Source organism: Eublepharis macularius, chromosome 1 (assembly GCF_028583425.1).
Source record: "Eublepharis macularius isolate TG4126 chromosome 1, MPM_Emac_v1.0, whole genome shotgun sequence".
NCBI classification, from domain to species: domain Eukaryota; kingdom Metazoa; phylum Chordata; class Lepidosauria; order Squamata; family Eublepharidae; genus Eublepharis; species Eublepharis macularius.
In genome coordinates this window covers 56,120,963-56,137,411 of record NC_072790.1, presented here as the reverse complement: position 1 = coordinate 56,137,411, position 16,449 = coordinate 56,120,963, and the positions used below count along the sequence as shown (strand labels likewise).

At 41.3% G+C, this 16,449-nt stretch overlaps 1 protein-coding gene across 1 annotated transcript in view; it reads left to right on the top strand.

Annotated features, from left to right (window-relative positions):
- SNTG2 (syntrophin gamma 2) overlaps positions 1–16,449 on the top strand; it is a 439,152-nt gene that overhangs the window by 67,295 nt on the left and 355,408 nt on the right. The gene's annotated exons all lie outside the window — the stretch shown is intronic.

Genomic DNA, 16,449 nt, shown 5'->3' with positions numbered 1-16,449 from the left:
TTAAAAAGTAATCATGTTTTGTTTTGGTGAAGACATAATACAACATTATGGTTAATAGTAATAAAGGAAAGGTAGGGGGAATTTGCAAGGGAGGGAGGAAAGAGCGCAGAAGTGCTCATTGCAGTGGTTGTTCTGAACCTATGGGCAGGGACCATAGAGTGCATCCTAATTCTGCAGCAAGTGGGTCACATGGCTAGGAGAAAGGAGAATGGGCAGAATGAATGGCGAGAGAAGGCTCTAGGAGCCACATGTAGAATTAATTTGACCCAACAAGCTGTTCTTGGTAAGCATTAGAAAATGCCTGCCTTTATACATTGTCACAAGGCAAATATGCAAATAGCAGTTACATTTTAGTACTTTAATTAATAAAAATTATGTACCTATGTTTCAACCACATGATTTTAATGGCTTGTTTAGGTATTCCCATAAGAATTTGAAGGCAGTTCAAATACTGCTATATGGGAAAAGTTTCCCTGATATCAGACTATACCTGCTAACTTTGCACATGCAGGGAGATTTTGGTAAAAAAGCAATTTCAAACAAGCAGCCCTCTAGTCACGTATCTGAAGCTGCATGTTCCCATGATGACTGACTTCACGCCATGATTGAGATTTGCATTGCCACCTAGCATGCATAAGGACTAGTCAATAGATTTAATATAAATAGTTTCCAACATTGGTACCTTATATATGTTCACCAGACTTTAGTCTTATTATAGGACAACTAAGGACTAGCTTCTAATAAGACTTTTTATTCAGCTCCAAAATAGTAAAATGATGTATAGAATCTTCAAAATGATACACAAAAGATTTTCAGCAAGGTTACTGTTTTCTTTTCCAAATTCTGTTTTGAACTTCAAATAGGACACCAAACTGAAAAAGACAATTATTTATATATTTTATTTAAAATATTTCTAACCACCCTGTCGCCCAGTAGATTCCAATGTGGTTTCCAGAATAAAAAGAACATTGATTTTAAACATATCTGTTTCCCATAGATGGGGATCCCCATAAGGGATCTTGGACCAGGCATGGCAGCGGCAGGCCCAGCTCAGGGGGCTGCCAAGGCATGCCTGCTTCCAGGTGATGGGGGAACCACCCAGAGGCTTCCACCCGGTGTGGACCCCTCAAGCATCATCCCGGGGTGTCCCCCTTCGGCAGGCGTGCTGAGGGGGTGAGAGGGTCATCGGCTGGCAGGCGGGTCACCCAATGCTGGGATCCATGCCCTACGCTGGTCAACGCTCCTTTTCCTTTTTTCTGTCACCAATAAAGTTGTGGCCTGTTTTCATCCAAATAAGCTGTAGCGTAATTTTTCTTGCACCAGGACCCTGCCTTGAGCTTGCCCCGCAAGCAGAGTAAAACACTAACAGACTAGAAATAATCCTCCCCAGAATTCCACCAAATCTATACAACATCGTAGAAGCAACTTAAGATAACCAAATGCATAGAGGAGAGAAGTTTTAAGTTGGCACCTAAAACCTAAATAAATTTGTGCCTGTGAAGAAGGAGTTTCATCCTATCTCTGATGACCACACATCTCATTTTTTTAGAGGCATATTGACAAGGGCATTTTCAGCAGTAAATGAGCCAGTTTGTATGTGTGTAAGTGGCCCGTTAAGGCTGCAATACTAAGAACACTTACTTTGACATAGATGGATATAACTCTGCTTAGGATGATTCTGTAAAGGTCTAGCACTTTGAATTGTGCCAAATAGGCAACCGTATAGTTCTTTGAAATTTGGTAAGAGATTATCCTGGAAGTCAATGCTAGGTTCGTCTCCTTCTGGAATTCTAAAGGTATAAGTTACAGAAAACATGGTTTCAGATGCACCTCATCACAGACATAAAGATTTGAATCCAGTGATGGCAAGTGCAATGGAAAATGTACTTGCCCGCCCCCCCCCCCCCCAAAATTCGGAATGAAGAGACAGACACAAGGCTTGGGTATAAATTTGGGCCATTTATTGACTAACATTAAACTTAATAAGGGTATAACTAGCAGTACAGATCAAGACAAGGGGTCAATTGGACCTACTCCTTGACCTGCTTGGGCGAGCACCCCTTACCCCAGGTGCGAGCCATCCATGCGAATGGCTGTAACCCGGCCAGCCAGGTGAATGGTTCCCCCCTTAAAGCTCCATACACCCCAGCTGTGAAGCCCAAGGGAAGGACTTGTACAGGGGGTCCCACAGGCAGTCTGCCCTCTCAGCTGGCAGCCGTACAGCCCTCCAGCCAATCCCTGACAGACCCCTATTCCCCACCAATAGGAAGGTGCCACTGGGTGCTCACCGGCCCGCTCTGTCTACCCAAATCTACCCTGCCAGGGACCTAGGTTACAGTTCCACCACTCCAAATACCTACAAGACAGTACAACGTAGGCAAAAAACACCTCTTCCCTGTGCCAATTTGGGAAAAGGAGAAAAAATTCCTACCTGGCCCTGGTAATCAGCAACCAGCTAATCCTGTACTGCCATAGGGTGCGGTGGGTGGGCCAAGCTTTCAAAGCTGACTGAGCCCTACAGAGGTGGAGCTACCCTTTATAGGGCCAGGCCCACCTCCCAAAGCCTGGATGCCCAGGAATGTAAGGCTGTCTTTCCCTCTGTGCAGTGAGGCAAAAAGTGGCACCCAGCCTAAGCATGTTTCACATGCAGCCGGGTGTGCCATCTTAGTGCAGTTCTTCAGGGTGTATTACCTTGATCTCTTTGGTTCATATTAGGGAGACAGGAAGCAAAGACTTTTAACCCTTTCTTGGTTTTTAAAGCCAGGAGAGATGAAGCAAATGAAGCAATGTTATGACTCTTTCCTCACTTTAAAAAAAAATGAGAATGTATAGCCATAGCCAAGAGGAAGGTAGCGAACAGAGCATCAGCCTTATGAACTGTCCATCACTTTTAAAACCGGGAGGGAAGAAGCAAACGAAGTGGCAGCACTGAGAATCTTACCTTGTTTTAATGATAAAAATAGCAGAAAAAGAGTTCAGAGAGCTGAATAGGGTGGGAGTGGTTACCAGCGGGCAGCCAACCGGGAAGAGGAAAGGGGGGGGAGAGACGCAGTTAGGGATTAAGACTTTCACACACACATAGGACACATCAGCAGCAACTCAGAGGCTGCTTCAAGGAAAAGTTGCACTATGTCCACAGAGGGAAAACTCAGGAGAAGAAGGACAGTATTCGATTCTGCATCCCATGGCTCCCTTGCATGTGTGGAATTCTAGAGATCATGACAAGCAGAATGGAAACAGAACCACTACAAAATGACCATGCAGAAAGGGCCAATGTCTTAGATAGCATATCTGGGTGGGGGGACTTCAGGATTTCAAACAGAGGTGGTTTGCCATTGGCCATTTTCACGTCTTTAAAATAGTGCAAGACTCCTCAAATGCTGGCAGCTTCCTAGTGTGATTTCTAATGCGGGCAGTTACAAGGGTGCTATGAAAACAGCATCATGATGGGGTGACATCAGAAATCTCACCGGCATTCGATGAGTCTTGGTCTATTTTAAAGATGCGTGAAAACAGCTATTGCCTGCTTCTGAAACCCTGGTCTTCACTGGAAGTCTCCCATCCAATTACTAATCAAGGCTGGCCCTGCTTAGCTTCTGCGATCTGATGAGATCAGACACTCCAGTATTTTCTTGCCCTGTGAAAAAGTCTAAAGTTGAAAAAACTGTGTAATTAGGACCTATGATTTTGAGGCTTCTTCCAGAGTATACTAAAGCATGGGTTCCCTCCTTGGTAACATCAAGAGCCCAAAGTTACATGGGAGGAGCTGATGCTATAACTCTTTGCTGGATAGTTAAAAGCTGCAGTTTGGTTTCCTTCAATGTGACTGCAGTTCTGCAACTGTAGGTATGTTAGGTTTTGCATTACTAAGTTTTCAGTATACCCGATCAATCATAGCCAATCTCATCCACTGTATTGTGCCACTACTTTTTGTTGCTTCTGGAAGCAGGAGAAGCCCTTCCTAGCAGGCAAGTCAGGCAAAAATTGATGGATGTCCCAAACAAAGGTGTGTACTCTATTTCTATGTTCTTTCCCACAATCTACATCCATCCCTGTTCTAAACCTCAAAGCTGTGACTCATTGTTGGTAGCTAAGTTAGTAGATGTGGACTCTAGCACCTAAGAAAACATAGAAGCAATCCTAAGCAAGTCTACTCCAAACTTAGTCCCATTTTATTCAGGAAAGTGTTTTTAAGATTGCAATCTATATGACCCAGTTTGTGTTTTCAAGCTTAGCAGCAGATACTTTTTTGGTGCATAACCAACAGGGCAATCTTGAATCCTTTGAAACCAATGGTCTGGTATGAGTAAATCTGCATAGGATTGCATTTACAACTTAAGTAGTGGCTCTACACTCTATATTGCTGTGCAGCGTACAAATGAGTCACATTGAGTAACTTCTACATCGTTAAAAGTGATCTTAGGGATACTGATAGATTTATCAGGTTCCCAATACCCAAATCTGAAAAATATCATTTTATAAACTAAATAAAAAAAAATTTAAAAAATCATTTTAGTGCACAACCTTTACTCTCTGGCATTTTTTTCAGAAAGGCTTTGTGTGTGATGACATTCAAAAGGTGAGTACTGGGTCCCCCCTTTCCCGCCAGGAAAGTAAGGAGACTTGGCAACCCTAATACAGAATATACCTTCAAATTCAGTTTTGCGTCAATTGAACCTTGAAAACACCAGATTAGATATTAGATCCTATTCTTTTAAAATGAATAGAATTGCAGACCCATTAGACTTAATTTTCATTACAGATATATGGTGGGAGAATTACCTTAAACCTATTATTGTATGATTCTGACATTTACTGTTAGGGGGATGTTCAGTAAATGGACATCTTCCCAACCAACCAGCATCACTTCCGTTTCCATTTTGTTTGGGTTCAGTTTCAATTATAGCCAGCTATCCAAGATCCTCCACTTCATCCGGTGGTGATTTGGATGGTGAGATACAAAGCTGGTTGTCATCTACCTATTACTAGCATCCAGTTCTATAGCTACTAATGATTTCTCCTAAAGGCTGTACATAATGGTTAAATAACATGGGATATAAGATTGCACTTTGTGGAATTCCGTAAGATAATTTCCACACTGAGGATAGTTGATCTCTAATAGCTACCCTTTCAGTTCATTCTCCGATACCTACTTCTGCCTCCAAACACCTCAACAACATGGCACGGTCTACTGTACTGAAGGCTGCAGATCCAGGAGAAGCAACAACAAAGAAGCACTCAGACAGAGATCATCAACTAAAACCACTAGAACCATTTCTGTCCCATAGCCCAGCCTGAATCCAGACTGAAAAGCACCAGAGTTATCCAAGAAGACCTCTAATTGGTCAGCTACTGCTTTCAATCACTTTGGCCGCATGGCTCCCCTGTATAAGTAAGGCCCTCCTCCTGTACGACGAGGTGCTGCAGACTTGGAGGGGGAACCATTTGCCTGGCTGCCGGGTACAGCCATTAATCGGATGGCTCACCCCTGGGGCAGTGGGGGCTCACCCAGACAGGTCAAGGTGGAGGTCCGAGGTGACCCCAGCGCTTGACCTGTACTGCTAGTTAGCTAGATGCTTTGCCGTAGTGACAAGTTATGTTGTAATCAATAAAGTGGTCCAATTTTAATCCCAAGCTTTGTGTCTGCCTTTCATTTCAACTGGGGGGGGCGCAAAGGGCAGATGTTGTTCATCTGGGAATTGGAGGGGGAGGTAGGATAGCAGCTTGTCTGTATACCCTGACCCTTCAAAAGATGTGCACTCATCCAGAAAGAAGTGGTAGCTAGACATTAGTAATTTTCTTTCCTTTTCATATTTAGCTGCTAGCATTTGTGTGATATACTTTCATGCTCCCTGTAGTCTATATTCTAATGTGGTAATATAAAAGATCATTATCTGGCTAAGAGGGTGTCCTTGCCGACTCTGCTACTGCTTATCTGTTTGCTAGTACTTTGTGTATGGTCAGAGGTTCACCAGTTTTCAAATGCTTAGTGAAGGTTGCAGCCTATATATTTGGTGATGGCAGGTGCCAAAGGGAAATATGACCAGGAGGGAATGAGGGAAGTCATCCCCCTGACTATAATAAGAACAGAGCACTTGGCCATCTTATGAATGGAACAAACCTAGGCTATTATTCTATTCTCCCAATACTGCCTACCTGGGCCAGCAAATTTTTAGAAGATGACAATATGAGCAGACTTACAAAGCATAAAATTTTACCCTTCATAATGTAATATTTAAATTCAGATCATAAGACAATGTATAAACTTTATATTTGTAAAAGCAAATTACATAAGCACGTTTGCATTATATGACATACAATAAAAATCTTTGTTCCCTTTTAGCATTCTTGCCATAAGAAAATATAACTCTTCTTATGTCAGTAATATATAGGACTTGACCATTGTCCTCAAACCAATTTTTCATGAAGTGAAAAAAAGTATGGTGTGGTAAGTGGTTTGGGAATTTAAGCTTTGACTATTGCTGTACTGAATTCTTATATGAGGTTTTAATGCAAAAGTTACCTCTACTTCTGGAAATGCTATGGGTTGAAATTACGGGCCCAAATGGAAACTTAACTGTGGGAGTTTGTTATCGCCCTCCAGATCAGAAAATAGAGGAGGATTATAAAATGATGACAGGATTAAAGATGGCTGCTAAACAAAAAAACTGTGTTGTAATGGGTGATTTTAACTACCCACACATTGACTGGGCCAATGGGTGTTCGAATCGGGGGAGAGAAAGTGAGTTTCTAGACTGTCTCAATGACTGTGCTATGGAACAGATGGTTACAGAACCTACTAGGGGAGAGGTGATCCTGGATTTGGTCCTCAGTAATGCTGAAGACCTGGGTCAAATCCACATTACTCATTCTAAGTCGCATGTTCCCCGCATTCCCCACGCAATCCCGAGTGCCGGTCACATTACCTCATTAAACAGACGCATTTCATTCGCATTTCTCCTAAATATGTGGTCACAGGTTTTCAACGGGAGTTTCACGGTGGCCGTGAACGGGCCAATGCGCAATTTACGTGGTTTTTTTAAAAAACCACCCCCCTTCCTGTCTCTCCGGCTGTTCCGAGAGTTCCTATTGGCTGATTCAACTTGCAAGTGCTCCATAGTCTGCAAAAGACTGTTTTTGACTTCATAGCATTGGATTTATTGATTATGCTGTTTCTGAATCAAATCTGGTAGTTTGAAAAATCATTTTGGGGTGAATCCATCCTCAGAACGGACTTGCAAAACTTCCTTTTTAACTGTTTTTTATTTTTTTTATTTTATATTACTGTAATATCGAAATTATGAAATATTGAAATAATGACATTCCAAGGAAGTGAAACTTCAGTAAAATTCAGGCACTGAATTGTCCTGCGTAGGAAATGCCCACGAAAGCTTCCCACATGCTTCCAAATTCCCCAAAAAGAAACGGGAGAGAGCCATCAGTGCTGTCAGTGGGGGGAAAGAGAGGCATCATTATCTTCAATGATGTTTCTTTATAAGGCAAGATCGAAATAACGGAAAAGTGCACTAAAAATTTTTTTTAAAAATGGGCGGGAAAAAAAGGTCCCGCCCAAAAAAGCGGTTTTCAAGTGGCTGTGTGACCAGAGGGACGCGCGAGAAAGACAGATTGGAAGCAGGAATGTGAACGAAGACGAAAAAATCGTGGATTGGAGGCAAACGGAAGATATCTGATAAACATGCGGGTAATGGGTGAATGTGGATTCGACCCTGGTGAGAGATGTAAATATGATTGCACCACTTGGGAACAGTGACCATAATGTTATTGAGTACAACATATGTATAAATAGGAAATTGCCAAATAAGACCAACACAGCCATGTTTAACTTCAAAAGGGGTAACTTTTCTGAGATGAGGGGGTACGTGAAGAAGAAACTGAAAGGGAAAGTAAAAAAGGTCAAAACACTTGGGGAATCTTGGAGACTATTTAAAACTACAATCCTGGAAACTCAAATTAAATATATACCGCTGGTTAGGAAAGGCACAAATAGGTTTAGGAAAAGGCCAGCATGGTTAACAAGCAATGTAATAGAAGCTGTAAAAGGTAAAAAGGATTCTTTTAGGCAGTGGAAAACTAGTCGGAGTGAGGTTGATAAAAAGGAGCATAAGCTGTGGCAAAAAAAGTGCAAGTCTGTGATCAGACAGGCAAAAAGGGAATATGAGGAGCATATTGCAAAGAACATAAAGAAAAACAATAAACAATTCTTTAAATATATTAGAAGTAGGAAACCAGCTAGGGAGGCAGTGGGGCCCTTGGATGACCAAGGCGTAAAAGGATTACTAAAGGGTGATAGGGAAATGGCCGAGAAGCTGAATGCGTTCTTTGCTTCTGTCTTCACTGTGGAAGATAAGAAGTGCACTCCAGAAGCACTGACTTTGGGAGGGGTTTTGAAAGACCTGAGTCACATTGAGGTGACGAGAGAGGAGGTTATGCGACTGCTAGATAATTTAAAAACTGATAAATCACCGGGCCCAGATGGCATACATCCAAGAGTTCTGAAAGAACTCAAGTGTGAACTTGTAGATCTCCTCACAAAAATATGTAATCTGTCATTAAACTCTGCATCTGTTCCTGAGGACTGGAAGGTAGCTAATGTTGTCCCCATCGTTAAAAAAGGTTCCAGGGGAGATCCGGGAAATTACAGGCCAGTCAGCCTGACGTCAATACCGGGTCAGTTGGTGGAAACTATTATCAAAAATAAAATTAGTGGGCACATTGATGACCAAAAGCTGATGAGGAAAACTCAGCATGGGTTCTGTAAGGGAAGATTTTGTCTCACCAATCTGTTAGAGTTCTTTGAGGGAGTGAACAAACAAGTGGACAAGGGAGACCCGATAGATATTGTTTATCTTGACTTCCAGAAAGCTTTTGACAAAGTTCCTCATCAAAGGCTCCTAAGTAAGCTCAGTAGCTATGGGATAAAGGGCCAAGTCCTCTTGTGGATCGAAAACTGGCTAATTAATAGGAAACAGAGAGTGAGTATAAACGGGCACTTCTCACAGTGGAGGGTGGTGAGCAGTGGGGTGCCACAGGGGTCGGTATTGGGTCCAATGCTTTTTAACTTGTTTATTAATGATTTGGAATTGGGATTAAGCAGTGAAGTGGCTAAATTTGCAGATGACACGAAATTGTTCAGGGTGGTGAAAGCCAGAGAGGATTGTGAGGCACTCCAAAGGGATCTGTCGAGGCTAGAAGAGTGGGCATCCATGTGGCAAATGAGGTTCAATGTAGCCAAGTGCAAAGTAATGCACATTGGAACCAAAAATCCAAAATATAAATACAAGTTGATGGGGTCTGAACTGGCAGAGACTGACCAAGAGAGAGATCTTGGAGTCATGATAGATAACTCACTAAAAACGTCAGCACAGTGTGCGACTGCCATAAAAAAAGCTAATGCTATGCTAGGGGTTATTAGGAAAGGGATTGAAAACAAATCAGCCGGTATCATAATGCCTCTGTATAAATCGATGGTGAGGCCTCATTTGGAGTACTGTGTACAGTTCTGGTCGCCACACCTTAAAAAAGATATCATAGCACTGGAAAAAGTACAGAGAAGGGCAACTAAAATGATTAAAGGGTTGGAACACTTTCCCTATGAGGAAAGATTGAGGCGCTTGGGGCTCTTTAGCCTGGAGAAAAGACGACTGAGGGGAGACATGATAGAGGTTTACAAGATAATGCACGGGTTAGAGAAGGTAGAGAAAGATGTGTTTTTCTCCCTTTCTCACAATACAAGAACTCGTGGGCACTCTATGAAATTATTGAGCAGTCGGGTTAGAACAGATAGAAGAAAATACTACTTTACACAAAGGGTGATAAACACATGGAATTCGTTGCCACAGGAGGTGGTGGCAGCTACAAGCATTGCCAGCTTCAAGAGGGGACTGGACAAATATATGGAGCAGAGGTCCATCAGTGGCTATTAGCCACAGGAGATAGATGGTATTCTCTTTGTGGGGAGGTGGTGCTCTGTTGTCTTGGTGCTGGAAGGAAGGCAGTGGGAGGGCTTCTGGTGTCCTGGCCTCACTGACAGTCCTTTAGATGGCACTGGATTTCTAGCCACTGTGTGTGACAGAATGTTGGACTGGATGGGCCACTGGCCTGATCCAACATGGCTTTGCTTATGTTCTTATGTTCTTATGTTCTCTATGTACATGCTTGTGGAGAGGAGTGGTCTGTGATCCACCTCTAGTTTTACAAAGCTTCACATGATTTGTTGCACTGGGTGGGGGACTCGTGCTACAAGTCAGAAATTGCACTAGAAATACGCTATACTTCCAGAATTTAGCAAAAGTTTAGCGCAACACCGGGAAGTGTGGATTCAGCCCTAATCTACATTTTGCTATAAGTGTCCAACTGCAAGTTCATATCTTTTCACTAAGAGATGTGAAAAAATCGGGAAAACAGGAATACTTTTTTGCGAGAGGAAACATTCCACAAACATTCTGGTCTCATTCTCAGTTATTAATGCAGTTTTCAAACATCATCTATAATTTACATCTAATTCCCAGGGCTGACATTTTTCTAAAACATTCCACAAAGAAGAAAATTTACACATAAACAACCAGTATACTTAAATATAATTAGATGACTTCTCCAAGAGACATATTATGAATCTGGAACTAGTTTAACTGTTTCTCCAAAGAAACAGAATATCCTTAGATGCTTCTGACAATTTTTCAGCTACTATAATACATAACTGTTACGTACCTTACAAGTAAATTTAAACACAATTTTCTATCTATAGTACAATGTATCATGAATAATTGTTTAGAAGAACACGTTAATGCAGTATCTGGTTAACCAAAAACTAATATGATAAGAACATGGAGTCCAAAATATTGAGTTAGGGAAAAAATAGTATATAATGGTCCTATGAACATACAAAAGGGTGTTTGTTTGTTTTTAGGGTACAGGCTAATTACACTAACACAAGCTGTAGCGTTCTGTTTCATGCAGTTGACATTTTAATGTATTTTTAATATAACAGGACTATAACATTTCAATACAACAAGAAGCCTACAATATTCAAGGCCTACAATATTTAAGATATCATCTGGAACTTCTGTTGCTATTCTCAAAATGTACAGTGAGTCACGCATAAACCCACTTAAACTCAATAACATTCAAACCTCCATAATAAAAAGAACGTAAGATAAAGCATAGGGTCATAACAAGTAAAATGAACAGAACGTCAATTAAGTATTCATAGAGAAGATAATTAGCATATAGGAGCAAAGCTTATATTTGACACTTGAACACATATACAAGGCTGCCTTGGTCCATCATACCTACAGGACTGCCCCTCTCCCTATGCTCCACCATGGCAACTTTGCTCATCTGAACAGGGCCTTCGGCAGGAACCACCTTGAGCATGGGAAAAAATGAAGAACTGCCTGCACGTGTGCATTCTCTGAGGTGGTCCTTACTTTATAGAATGGCTTACCTGAAGAGGTCAAGAAAGCTCCTACTCTCCTAGGTTTCTGCAAACTATGCAAAACTGAATTATTCAAGAAGTCTTTTTACTTAAATAGGAAGACTGGACTGTAAGAAAGTGGTCTTGAAGAGATACAGTCATAAAGAGATAGGGACTATAGACTTTACTACAATGTACTGTCTGTTGCTGGAAGTATGATCCTTCTGGATGTCAGGCTTAGAATTGCTTATGCTCTGTTTCAACATTTCTTCAACTCTGTATTGAATTTCTGATGGTTTTAAATCTTTGCACATTTGTATTTATATACCCTATTACATTGTTTATTGAAATGACTTTGAAATTGACGGTACAGCCTTGCATTGTGTAATCCACCTTGAGTCTCCCTGAGAAAGATGGACTAAATAAGGTAAATAAAAACCAACACAAAGGGCTGCAGATCTTTTAAACCTTTCTTCAGAGAGGTGGACTCCCTCCTTCTCCTGAGTTAGGGCCAGCTTCCCTTCAGGCTTCATAGCATCCCCAAACCTTAGTCACATTGCCCAAGGAGTCCAGGCTTTATGATGTGACCCAAAGGCTAGAAAAACATAAATTTCTCCATCACAGGATAACAGTTAAAACACATGGTGATGCCCAGGCCAACTGCTGAGATCAGCTTTCCTAGGGTCTGATTCAGAAGGTAAATTAAAGACTAGCTTGATATCTAAAGGCCTGTTTGATATCTGTTTAGCATAACAGTCCTCATACCCTGCACAGGCAAAATTATCTTCCTATGCAGCTTTCTAAGTGTGTGTGACGTTGGTGCTCCTTAGTAACCATTCTGTTTTAGATTATCACAGTTCAGAGAAGCAGGAAGCTAAATCCAGATATTGTCCTTATTAGGGTGACTGTGGGCCCAAATGGACATCACTGTGAGTTCTGTGAATGGACCTCCTAGTGTTTTTTCTCTCTCTAAAGTGGTGTGGAAGAGCTGGTTCACATGGCTAGTGTACAGATGAAAAGAACCAGCAAGCTCCATTCAACAAGACCCAATATCATGTATTTGAGCTGGGTGTTGAACTGATGTTTCATTTTAATTTTTTTGTAGTGCTGAAACAGACATCTGTTTGTTTTTACCATTACAAAACAAAATACTTATACTGTGAGAAAAGTATAGGCAAGACATTTTCTTTGCTCTCTACCTGATGCATCTTATTTTCTCTAAGAGCCATTTTGATGGATAAAATTTGGGAAATAATGTATTTTTTCTTAGGATTCTCAATATTAAAATAAATTGTTTAGTGTTAGTTTTGAAGAACGTTTCCATATATACTTCTGTTTGAGAGACATAAATGAATGTACTAAGACACTACGTAAATATGAAACACAAAATTAGGATCAAGGTTTATTGTGTTGAAATGAATAGTGCCCCACAACTTGAGTCTCTGTGCTAAAGGACAGAATACAACATCAGCACAAAGACTCAGACTGTGGGGTACAATTCATTCCAACATAGAATAATACACCCCAATCCTAACTTTGGATACAAGGTATAAGTCTTTTAAAATTTCAAAAAAATGCTTATTTGCGTGGAGAAATTAAGGTAATGAATAGTGAACCTCTAATGGGTTTAGAGAGCAATCTTAAGTAGGTTTGCTGGGAAATAATTTTTATCCGGTGGGGCTTACTCCCAAAAAAGTGTTCTGGAAATTGCATCCACATTATAAACGTCTAATAAAGGCCAACAAGTTTCTCCACTAGGTTTTGGGGTGGGGGTTGCTAGTCCCCCCCCCATGTTTAGATTCTGCTGCTGGTTATTATGAATGTTTTATTGCGGGTAAAAGGTAAAGGTAGTCCCCTATGCAAGCACTGAGTCATTACTGACCCATGGGCAGACGTAGCATCATGACGTTTTCTTGGCAGACTTTTTACGGGGTGGTTTGCCATTGTCTTCCCTAGTCATCTACACTTTACCCCCAGGAAACTGGGTACTCATTTTACCGAACTCGGAAGGATGGAAGGCTGAGTCATCCTTGAGCCGGCTATTTGAACCTGGCATCCACCAGGATGAAACTCAGGTCGTGAGCAGAGCTTGGGCTGCAGTACTGCCGCTTACCACTCCGCGCCATGGGGCTCTTTTGTGGGTACTTAGAGTTTATTGCTGGATTTATCTGGTTCATTGTAGGTTTTAGTTATTGTTTTATTGTTATTGGGAAAAATCATCCACCCTTGCCCCCTTTTCCAATATCATGGCAGTAAACTCTCTGTTATGGTGAGTAGGTCAAATCACCCTCACTACAGGCCTTCCTTTGCAATTTATTTTGTCCCTAGACACCCAGTTGAGAGACTTCCAGTTCCAAAAGTATTCTCAAGGCATGCAGAAGGCTGCTGGGGAAGGCAAGGCTGGGAAAGATCCACAAGCTCTTTCACTTTATGCTTGTAGAGGATCCAACCTATTTTGATTTTAGTCATTGTTGGAAGTTACTTGAGAACAACAGACTTAGAGATAAATAGTTTAAATGAAAATGTAAGTACTTTTGTTTGTATTTAACATTTCAGCAGAATCTCTTCAGGTATTTGTGGTGAAGCCAGCAGCACACACGCAGGCACAGGTAGACAGGCTGGGATTTCATTATGTGTGCTGATGCCTTAAAAAAAAAAAAAACTTTATTATTATGTCACTCTTTCCTGACACTTGCTGGGGAATTGAGGATTGCTTTTGCCAGGAAGGTCTGTTTCAATTGTTAAACGTCAAAAATATGTAGTCATCTACCACGTTTTGGCAGCACAAAATTGTGTGTATGAGTAAATGTCTTTCAGTAAATTGCTGCAACATTGAAGAGAATGAGGAGGAGAGGGAGAAAACCTGTTGTGCTTTTTACATCTGTATCCGTGCTAAAATACTGTCAGTGTTAGAACCAGTAGTTTGAGAGGGACAGCAGGCTGCTCTCATTAAATGACAGGAACATCTGTTGCTGGGAACACATATTCCAGCCATAGTCTGTGACTAACCAGTAATTGCAGTTGTCCTTGCTGTTATTAAATTGTCCAACCATGCAAATACAAGTTCATTTTGTACTCACTTAATTTTGCTAAGAAGAAAGTAGCATGTCTTGTAGCCATTTCAATGTTTACCTTATCTTTCTTGTTTTCCTTTCGGTTTGTTTGCCTTAATTATCTCAATTTGTTGGCTTGTTAATTATATTAATTTCTCTTTCATTTTTTATTTTTTTAAATTGCCGGAATATGTATAAGCACCATTTGATCATTTTTGACTACACAGAAAAAACTCCCATGACAGAGCTCATAAAATCATGCAAAATTGCTCATGAAACCATGCCACTATATGCATAGTGCATCTGTTTAGCTACAGAATGATGTATGTAGTTGCAAACATACATTTTTCTAGTTCCTTTTGTTCTGCTTTAACTATTAACTTTATTGGTGAAAAATCAAAAATGAATTCCAGTTCTGTTGAAGTTCTTGACTGTCTTCTTCAGTTCATGTTGCATAGGACAACATGTGAACTTGGTTTAGTTGTGAAAAAAAGACTTAATATTTTGCGTTTGGGTGAATTAAAAATCTCACCACAGCTTAGCAGGGTGAATACCCCTCACATTTTGGGGGACAACTAAATATTACTAGACGTCACCTTTTTAAGTGCCACAACAGCCTGTTTCAGTGCTTGAACCAGCATGGGGGGGAGGAGCGCTCCTGCACTTCCCAAAACAGGCCCGTTCTGCTGTGGATGAGGCTTGTTTTTGAGGCGCTGCAGAGCGCAGGAACACTTCTGTGCTCCACAGCACCCAAAACAGGCCTGTTCTGCTGTGGATCGGGCCCGTTTTGAGGTGCTGCAGAGTGCAAGAGCATTCCTGCGCTCCATAGTGCCTCAAAAATGGGCGCAATCCGCAGCAGAACGGCCGGCGCGTTCTGCAGAGCCCAGGTCCGCGTGATGATGTCACCCCTGAAGTGATATCATCATGCCTGTGGGGGCGCGTGTGCGTGCTCTGCATGCGCGCACCCCCCTCTCCCCAGAGATCAGTGTCAGGCCCCTGTCCCCCGCTGGGAGATTGAGGGGGCCTGGCAACCCTGGGTGAGAGCCATCTGATTTACCTCTGTCAGAAATGGAAAAATATCATTGCTATAAATCTAGGCAAGGCTATGCCACTATTTGGCGCTGGGCCTGTTACTTGGCTTAGACAACATTCTTCACTCCTAAAATTGCATTGCCTTTTCTCCCCCATGTAAGGGCTCCCTCACCATCTATCGAAACACCAGTTACAATGACTGACATAGCTGTGAAATAAAAGGTGGGACCGTGCAATGTCGGAACACGAATCCCTTATATTTATGCTGGGTGCCCTGAGCATTTAGCATGTGCTCTGTCCAGGATTCACAGCAGCAATACATGAGCATATTCAGAGTGTAACAAATGAAAGCCACCCTATAAATTCATCATTTAATTAGTTGGAACTCTGGAAGATGTAATTATGACTAGGTATTTTATTTCTCCTGCCAGTTATGGAATGGTATCTCACTGAGGAGGTTTTGGTTGAATAACTATAGTGCATCAGCAAATATTTATTAGTCTGATTTGATAATTTCTGTTATTGATCTTTACTCTGTCTGGGTAGAAATTAACTGAAATTGAGGGATCTGTTGCCTCTTATGGGAAGTATGATAATGAACATCAACTGCCACTATTTATTACAGTATGATATTTTGTGCTCTTATTACTGTGTGTTTCTATCTGTATGCCTACAACATATGGCTTTTATTTTTTTAAATAGAGATTTCTGGCTATAATTACTTTTAAAAAATTTACCGAAAAATCTTGAAAAATAGTAAACATGAGTCCGTGTCGGGGAACTGGTGTAGTCATGGGAGCAAGTGTCTGTGGTCATAATCAGCGAGTTTCCATTGCAGAGCGTTGGTTTTGGGAGGCTTCTGCTTCCCTCTCTCCTCTTTTTTCGCTTAGATCCAGCTTACAAACAAACTGTTTTGCTTTTTATCTGGCA